Source organism: Geospiza fortis, unplaced genomic scaffold (genome assembly GCF_000277835.1).
Source record: "Geospiza fortis unplaced genomic scaffold, GeoFor_1.0 scaffold92, whole genome shotgun sequence".
Classification (NCBI taxonomy): domain Eukaryota; kingdom Metazoa; phylum Chordata; class Aves; order Passeriformes; family Thraupidae; genus Geospiza; species Geospiza fortis.
In genome coordinates this window covers 1252507-1262283 of record NW_005054389.1, presented here as the reverse complement: position 1 = coordinate 1262283, position 9777 = coordinate 1252507, and positions in this window count along the sequence as shown.

The window sequence follows — 9777 nt, the reverse complement described above, 5'->3', positions numbered from 1 at the left end:
GGCTGCCATGCTGTGAGGGGCCGCCATGCTGTGAGGGGTTGCCATGCTGTTAGGAACTGCAGCGTCATGAGGTGATCCCATGGGGGGCCGCCATGCTGTGAGGGGACTTCTGTGAGGGGCTGCCATTCTGTGAGGTGATCCATGAGCAACTGCCATGCCGCAAGGGGCTGCCATGCTGTGAGGGGCTGCCATGCTGTGAGGGGATGCCATGCTGTGAGGGGCTTCCATTCCATGAGGGGCTGCTGTGAGGCACTGCTGTGCCATGGGGGTATGCTAGGCAGTGCGGCAAAACTTCCCATCTTGCACAAGTCAGTGAGAGCTGCTTTTTAGCCATTTTGATGGCAAAATTGTTTGTTTATTGAAATAGGTGTCTCACAACCTCCACGGACTTGGGCAAACTCAAATGCCCCTCATGCTGGGAGATGCCAGAGGGGTGATCAACAGTGCCATTTTATTTCAGGACCACCACAGAGGTGTGGTAGCTATAGGGCCATTGGGCAGGTGCCATGACCAGGCAAAGCTGTGGAAGTGCTGGGATGGGGAGCAGAAGGCAAAGAAGAGGGGCAGCCATGCTGCACTCCCAGCATACATCCCAAGTACTAAAAGATACACAATGGACACGGTGGTGACCCACGCCATGAGGATGAAACTACTGCACCTCTGTTGTTCTGTGGATATTTCACGGATACACCTAAATAGACGTAAGTTGAATTTCCAGGCAACCCAGGTGTAGCAGAGGAGCAGTGGATATCTGCAGTGAGAGGTGCTGGCTGGTGTTGCTCGGAGCAGAATTCAGTTCCTATAACCTAAATACTACATGTGCACCTGGTTGGGGTTCAGCCGCTGCTAGTCTGGGGAGGGAAGCCCAGGGAGTGCTAAACCCCTGGAGTGCTCTGCATGTGGGTTTCTACTCCCCACTTAGGTCCCATTGGGGCGGCTGGGACCTTGACATGATCAGCTTATGTGGTTACATGAACAGGTGATGGTCATGTGGCTCCCCTGGGCTGGTACCCTGCTCCAGCCCCTCCAGTGTCCACTACCAATGGGAGGAATTACCAAGCTGCTGGCACAGGAGGCACACACAGGGGCCTCATCCTCCCCTGGCACTGCCTCCTGCCCCTCTGCCCAAACCCTCCATCCTCTGCAGGTCTCTGTCATGTTTTTTGGCAGTGGTTTTTTCTGCAAGCTCCCCAAAAACAGCCAGGCGAACCAAGCAAGCTCTTTCCTTCTGCCCCCCGCCAGTGTCTGTGGAGCTCTCAAATGAAGAATAAAGCCATTTGTTTCTAATTATATTTGGCAGCCACTCAGAGAATTTAGGATTAAAGCACGCAATTTTTTTTGCTCCTGATTAAAGTACTTGACCTCATAAGCAAAAAGCAAAGATTTCAACACACCCCCACAAGTAGGCTAGGAACGAACTGCAGAGAAAAGACCAAAAAAGAAAACTCCCTTTGCTCTAGATACACAGAATAATTCATTATGAAACAAAAGGCAGAATATTTAGTGCATCGCCCAAGCTCGCCTAGGGCTCAGCTAACCACCCAATTACTGCTTTTAGAGTTCTTGCACCAAGCAAAGGCACACACAGTGAAGGCTCATATGCCCCACTGAGCCCATGGCATGCCCATGGCCAAGTCCCATTTGCTGCCTGCAGGAAGAAAGTGCCTTTCACGGGACCATGCCAGCTTGCCTGGCCCCCGTGCCCAGCTGGCAGGACACTGGGAGAGGGAATAGTGACAGCGGACACATGGGTTACCATCACCTTTTTTCCCCCATATTCCCAGGCTGAAATAATTTTTACCCATCAGGTGCAGCATGTTTGGTGCCTGATTTCAAGCAGTGGCTGCCCTGGGGTGGCCGGGGGTGGCAGAGCCTTCTTCCTTCCTTCCACACAGCAGCATCCAATTCCCATATTTGCTATTTTCCCCATCTTTAATACAGCACAAGGATGTGTCGCAACTGCAGAAGAGTCAGTTGGCTCCCAACCAAGAGAAATAGCAATGATCTTGATGGCATCCTTTAAAATAGCAAAGAAACCAGCTCAGACAGAAATTAACTACTCTGTGAGATTCCGTGGTCCATAAAATACTTCCCCCGGCTCCATGGTTTTAAAATAACATGAAAGAAATGCTTTCCATAAAAAGTAGTTAACTAGCATACAGATTTTTTTTTAGTCGTAATTCTGAGAGTCATACCCAAACAAAATAGCTATACAAGCATTAAATTATACATTAAAGAAGGCTGATAAAGACAGTGAATTACAGAGCTACCATATAATATTTCAGATATACAGATAACAGCTTTATTAACATTTCTATTAAAGGTGACCTACAAAAAAGAGACTAAAATAATCTGTGATGTTTCTGATTTCTAATGATGCAGGAGAAATGGCTCCAGCCCAACTGCCACCTCGTCTCTGCTGTCATCCCTGCTTTCCCTGCCATCATCTCTGCTTCCCCTCCCCATCTTCTCTTCCAAAAATTAATGGAAAACAGAGGGTTGCTTTCTGCAAATAGCTAGGCTAATGTTTCACCTGAAAAACTTCCTTGGAGGACATAAAATGGATGTTTTTCTCAGTGCTTATCCAAAACAGTGAGATAAAGAATTTTTAGGAAAGAGGGTTTTTTTCTCTCTGTTTGACAGGTACCAGGGTTTGACTATGGCAAACAAAGGCAGCAATGGGTACAGGTGGCTGCAGTGGGGCTGGGGGTGGCTCCTCATGGAGGGTTTATTCTGCATCACCATCCAGTGGTTCTTCCAATGGGGGTTTCCCAGTGCCTGCGAGGTTGATCCTGTGCTTCAGCTCTCCCTGGGGTGGGGGTACTGCCTGCCTCGCCCCTCCAGCCACCTGCAGGATTTCATAATGCCTATGGGCAATATAAAAGATATAATTAGAAAGATATATAATGAAGTGCTAAATCTATGTTTATATAGATAGATATAAATACAAAAGTATAAATAAAATTATAAAATAATTTCTATATTTGTATAAATATTTTTGATCTGTAGGTTTATATACTTACATAGATAAACTGTCTACACTTTCATTATATAAATATGTGATGTAAATATATAATTACCTCTGAGCCTGCTGCTCCTCTGTCCCTGGTGGCTGGGATTGTTTATCAGGGTATTTGGTTGCTCTTAGTTTCAAAATTTACATGTAAGTAATTGATGAACAAATTGCATTCACAGGTACACACAGAAACACACCAGCCCTGCACAAGCAGCTCATCTGTAGGTGATCAGGCTTGCAAAATGGCAATGCCCAATGTATTTACCTTTTCCTGCCACTGCTGGGCTTGGCTATTGGGGCACTGCCACCACCCTGTTGGGGTCCTCCTCAGCCACCCTTGCCATTTGAGCCACTTTGGTTAGATGGGAGCTGAATTGCTGCTGGAGAAAAATGGTTGTTAAGGACTAGAAAATACTGATTTATATAAAATATCAATATGCAGAGAAGGGGAGAGAGAGACCATGTGTGCATGCTCTGAAGTACTGAGAACTCAGCATTTGCCATGAGAGCAGCGGGGTTAACAGGACCACTGCCAGTTTTGCAACAGAGTGGTTTTCCACAAGGAGCTGGTGATGGTTTCTTGTGGCAATACTATTCAGAAATTAAGATTTTGGCTCTATTTTTCCTGATCTTTCAGTACAGTTTTGGCAGGCTTGCCAGAAAGCAGGCGAGGAGGATTGGATAGAGGTGGTTACTGTGTAGGGCAGCTGTCAACAGAGCCTACCCAGCTCCTGCTCTTGCCATGCCCTAGGATTGAACATCAGCACTTTGGAGTAACACATGAGTGGTGTCCACCCTGCTGTGTTGCTGCAAACTGAGCAGCTCTTCTAGCTTGAAGCTGGAGTCCCATTCTGGTGCTTGGTTGGGGATTATGGTGCTGCCATAGCCTTTTCATAGCCAGGGTTAGGGGGGGGCTTGCTGAAGTGTGAGGGCTGGGTGATTTTGTAGAAGCTTCTCTGTGCATTTGGGCTTTGTGTACCTATAGGAGCCATTGTATATTAAGAACTCAGTTTGTGGTAGTTGGGAGTGGGGCTGCAGCTGAGCCTGATCCCCAATGGGCCACAGCTGTGAGAAGCAGGTGAACAGCATTGAAGGTAATGAGCCATGGAGTGCCCAGGGGCACTGACCAATCACCAAAGGGAGCAGAGGGCACACAGGTGCAATGCATTAACCATGAGGGCAATGAAAGTTTGGGCTAAAGAAAAAGAAGGGCAGATGCTTGCAGCCTTCTGAAGTGGAATGATGTTACTCTGTGTGAGCAGACACCTGAAGCCTTCTGAAGTGGTAAGGTGTTATGTGTATGGGTTAAAGCTTTCTGAAATTGTATGATGATGCTCTGTGTATGGTTGTCTCAACTACAACATATGCTGTGACACATGGTGACCTCAACATGACTTGAGATTGGGCTGTAGAGTGAGGTACAGCTGGGGACAGGGCCCAACATGGCATTGAGAGCAGTGGGGAGATGCTGCCTGGTCTGGACCAGATTGATTTTGACACCTGTGGTACAGGTGAGCTGCTGGGGACATAATGGGGACTTATCAAGTGATAAACAGAGTGGTTTATCCACATGGAAAGCTTTGTGGAAAAGAAAAGGCATTAAGACTACTAACTGTGCCCTTTGTAGTGTTTTACCATGGGCAAAGTCATAAGATTTTAAGACAAGTACTTAAAAGCAGTACTACAAGCAAGTATTAAGATGACTGGGCCTTCTACTGTAATGTGCAAAAATGGGACCTGGACAGAGCTGCCAACATGCAAAGGACAAGCTGTGAGAAGTAGCACACCTCCAGCTATTCAAAGTGGAGAGCTTCTTGTTCTTCCCCTTGCAAGAATATCAACAAGTTGATACTATAGATACAAATTCCCAGAATTTCTATATCTTGAAAGGCTCTCCAACAATCACCTGTCTTAATGGGCAGTGGACAAGCCCCCCTCCCAGTTTGCCTGGTGGCCTGTATGGCATCACAAGAAGATATGGACAGAAACAATATTGAGCTGACATTGATTGAATAAACCAAGCTGTACTCTACATTGGGTAACTATAGTGAATTCTGTTGTAAACTGGAATATTTAAAAGATCCAAGTATTCACAACTTCAGAGTACAATGTGTGGAGGGGACATTGAAACACCCATGGTGCTCACCAGGAAGGAACTGTTCCCTAAATAGGAACACTATGGAAAGGAACAATGTTCAGTTGCAGTCATCCAGCCAATTGAGCCCTTACTATTGCTCAGGGGACCCTGCTGTCTTTAAGTGCAAGCGCTGGTACCAGCAGGTTTCCCAGAGGAGAAATTCAGAACACAGTGCATGGATGGAGTGAGTCCATATCCCGTGTGTGGATAATCATTGTTGTTTGGGTAAGTGGAAATGGCATGAGGGAGCCCAGCTCTGGAGATGACAGAGCCCCTCAACCAACCAGGTGAGTTGAGCTCAACTTTTTGTGGTATTTCCCATTTTACTGGGCTTTGTTTGTAGCTTAGCCAATGTTCTGTCTTGAAATTTGTTCTTGTTTTTATTACTGGTTGGTTGTCTTTGCATATTATCCACATTAGATCTAGTTTTGTAAATGTAATTACATTTTTATGCAGACAGAGGGTTGTGCTTGCATTTTAACCATTCTATACTGATCTCACTGTTATTTTATTAACAATTGTAAAAGGTTTATAACTTGGAGTTATATAGCTGTCTAATTATTGATATTGTTAAAATTGTAGAGCTATTGATGGAATTGTATAGCTCTTGATTTTGTTGATATCCTGGGGTTTGGCCTTTGGCTTATTCTTGTATGTTGCTATTGATATTGTCAATATTCTATAAATGTAAGTATAAAGATTTTAATGATACATAAGTTTAGAGAGTGAATCAAGGTCAGTACACAGATGCATTCCAGAGTTAGTGGAACCTACAAAAGAGATACTTGTACTATGTTTACTATTTCTCCTACAAAGGCCTGTAAAGAAATAGTAGACATAGCATTTATTTAAAAGAAAAAAAATAAAGTGGAATTATAGGTACACAGTTTGTGGTAATTGGGAGTGGGGCTGCAGCTGAGCCTCATCCCTAATGGGCTTACAGCTGTGAGAAGCAAATGAACAGCATTGAAAGCAATAAGACAAGGCGTGCCCAGGCGTGCTGACCAAACCAGATCTCCTACAAGGCAGTTGCAGATGGTCCTCTTCTCCAGATTAGTACAAAACACATGCAAATGGTGCACAAGAGTCTGAACTGCAGCAAAGGAGTTGGCCTCCAAAGCAAGAATGAGAATACAGGAGTGCCAGTTCATTAAGGTGTTCATCAATGAGAAGGGGATTTTGCTCCTAATAACTAAGAGTGTCACATGAAAGTATTCAGGTTTCAGTCCTTAGAGTACTGCTGTCCGGTGCAGCAGTAGAGTGACCCCACCAGTCTCCATCCACCATGCCTCATGCCACCAGCTGCCCAGGTCATGGCAGGACTCTGAGAAAGCAGCCATTATCCCAACCATCTCTCCATCTTCCTCTGCATATCCTGCTTTCAGCTGCTAATGGAGATGGAAGAACAACTCCAAAAGTGGAGCCACCAGCTGTATTTTTCTCTGGCTGCACTTGGAGTGCATGTTTGTTTATCCCCTTCTGTCTTCACTAATGCACAATAGCTCTGCTCAGAAGAAGCATCTGTTCTTCATTTAAAGTGTTAAGCTACTTTGCTACAGGAGTAATGGAGCCCAAAGGAAGTCAAACTTGATTTATCCAAGTTTGGAGAAAGTCCCATTAAATAGCTTGTCTATAACACCTATTGATTATTGGCCCTCCTCCCTTCAGAAGAATTCTGTGGATCAAAGATCTGAAATCCACATGATAGGGAATAGCAGTTCCCTACTCAGTCCAAATTTGGCTTTTCAGAGGAGCCCTTCTAAGGCTGTGGACTGAAAAGGCCAAAAGAGCTGTATGCTATTAGAATAAGGCTACATCTCCCTATGGATCAGGCACAAAGTAATTATAGCTGCATGCTGGATACTTCAAACAAAGCAACCAGGTTACCTGGACTAGAAATCCAGTGGCCCCTCTATATCTGGTGGGCTGGATGGGGGCTCTACACTCTGCTGTCATCACCACTCTTCAGTGTTCTTCTCTCTCTGATGGAGCAAGGTTTGGATATGTTATTAGTTTTCATTCTTTTTTCCAAAACCAACTTCTTAAAAAAAAAAAACACCAAAAAAACCCCAACCAAACAAACAAAACAAACAAACAAAAAAAAAACCCCAAAAACAAAAACCAAAACTCTGCCAGTGTTAATTAGGCCTCCTGAAAGCAAGCTGTATTTGCTGGAACATTGCAATATAGTACATGATGCCATGGTGGCTGCACTGTTTCTGTCCAGGCCGGTTGCTCCACAGGGCCGTGGTTATCACCCTGTGCCAGATCATCCAGAGCTGGACAGGGCAGCCCTGTGCAGCTTCCTGCTGCAGAGTGTGGACACTGCCTCACTTGACCAGCACAGAAGGTGCAGCCAGCAAATTAGCACCAATGGCCCTCAGCCCTGTGAGAATTGCTCCATCAACACAGCCACCCTCATGACTGCTTTGGCAGTGGTAGAACTGAGATGGAGGGTGATACAAGAAATGGAAAAGTTGTACTTGTATCATTTTGATTTATTTTCCTTATCTAATTAAGAAAGGAAGAAGAGAAGAAAGAAGGAACATGTCACATAGATTCAGCCAACTTAGAAGCAATGGGCAGCTGCAGAAGTTGGGTGTCACATTTTACAAACCCTGCTGTCTGGGCTCCCACTGTGTGTGCCTTAATAGGTGGCTGGCAGTGTTAAAGCTTATGCATACAATAGACAGAATAAATACTTCAACATTTCAAGTTAATGGTATGATTATTACCTGGAAGGGAGTATGAATGCAATATGTTCCTCCACCCCTCCTGTCCATAGCCCCTGAATTACGTTCTCAAACACTCTCTGAGATCACACTGACCTGTACCCTTTTGATCTGCCTCCTGAACCTGTTCAGAAAGGTTTGTAACCTCTGGGAAGTTGCACTGACTGTGCTGCACACCTCAGCACTTTGGAGGAGTTCAGGTGTGATTTCTGTCTGCTAGATAAGACATTTCATGCTCAGGTACCTTCTCAGCCCATCTCATCCAATTATAACCAACTCTTCTGTCAGTTATCCTGCAACACATCATGCAGCAGAGCTGCTGTGATCCATCCTGGTCAAACGGGAGCTTTGCTGTCCACAAAGGTGATCATGTAAAAGCTGTGCTTTGCAGTTACCTGGATTCTCCTGGCTTTTGCCATCAGGTTAACTTGGTGTTTAACCCCCTTGTGTTAAAGGGAGTTTGGCAATGAAGGGACTACTTTATGGGGAGTGCAGGGATATTATTCACATCCAGTGTTTAGCATGGAGACAATTCATTGCAAATGTGTCACAGCTGATCCAGGCACTTCTCCTCTGTTGAACTCTCTCCAGAGAAAAAGATCTGTGAAGGTCTTCTAATGATGTCCAATTTCAGGCAGCTTGGAGGCATCCTTAGTGCAGTTTGGCTTGTGCTCACCCCTGCAGGATCATAGGAAGACCCCCCCCTGTCCCCAGCCACAGTGAAAAACCTGATCAGAGACATTCAATTGATTTCCCTGAGAGCTGGAAGAGAATGGAAAAGATTTGACAGGGCTATGTCACTATAGTTCTGAATATCGCACTGCTGAATGCAAGCTGGTCAACCTTCCCTGGAAAACTTGGATTGATCCGATTGCTGTGCTCCTGGAGTTGCAAAAACCCAGATTTCACTGTAGTACCCTGGTACATGTCCACACTCCCTGGCTGTCCCTGTGCTCGGTGCTGCTGCCCTGCAGGGTCCCTCCGAGCTGTGCTGCAGGCAGGCCCCACCTCTCGCACCCAAAAACCCTCCAGCTGGTCCCGAGTTACACGGGCCTGGGTTCCTGGCTTTCTGTTTGCTCCGAACGTGTGTGAACAGGCCTCGCCTGGAGCCCGCGGGCATGGAGGCGGTGTAAATGAAAGCGTAAACACGGCCATTCTCATTAAAGGATGTGCCGAGTGAGGTATGCTGCGGCTTATGCAATCCTGCTCTGAACGGCTGTGAGGAATTCATAGAATTCTCATAAATCTTGATCGTTTCACTTTCATTTAGGGTTTTTATTATCCCTTTTAAAATTTTGTTTGCTTTTTTTTTCCTCCCTCCATTAATCATTCTCTTATTCTGAAGTTCCTCTCACCAGCGAGGGAGAATTAAAAAGCTCTGCTTGGCAGAGCTAGTGAACCACACCAGCTGCATACTAACAAGCAAGAGGATGTCTCTCGAGCAATGTGTAGCCAAAGAAGGGATGCATCCACTTGATCCAGTGTGTAGCCTTCCAAGAAAGCTTGGATGCTCTTTGTCAGCAGTGCAGCTATCTGGAGTAACGTGGTCCTAACCCGTGTCTCACTGGCTTGGGGGATGCTATCATGAGCTTTGTGACATTTGCCATCTATGTCATCCTCAGCTGAGCAGTCCAACCATGGTTTTGTGTGTATGATTCATCCTCCAACTACCTTTGATCACTTCTAAAAGATCTAGTACCTTGAAACTCTCTTAAGAAACCATTGTCCTTAGTTATTACAGCAGGAAAAGTAGAGGTGTGGAAGGGAGGCAGAGGGAATAAGAGGAACCCACTGTAACACTGGGAGCCATCCAGGGGGAAGAATAGGAGTGGGAGTAACTGAAGTAACCCACAAAGGAGATGAACCTGGAGGGATTTTATTTATGAACCTGC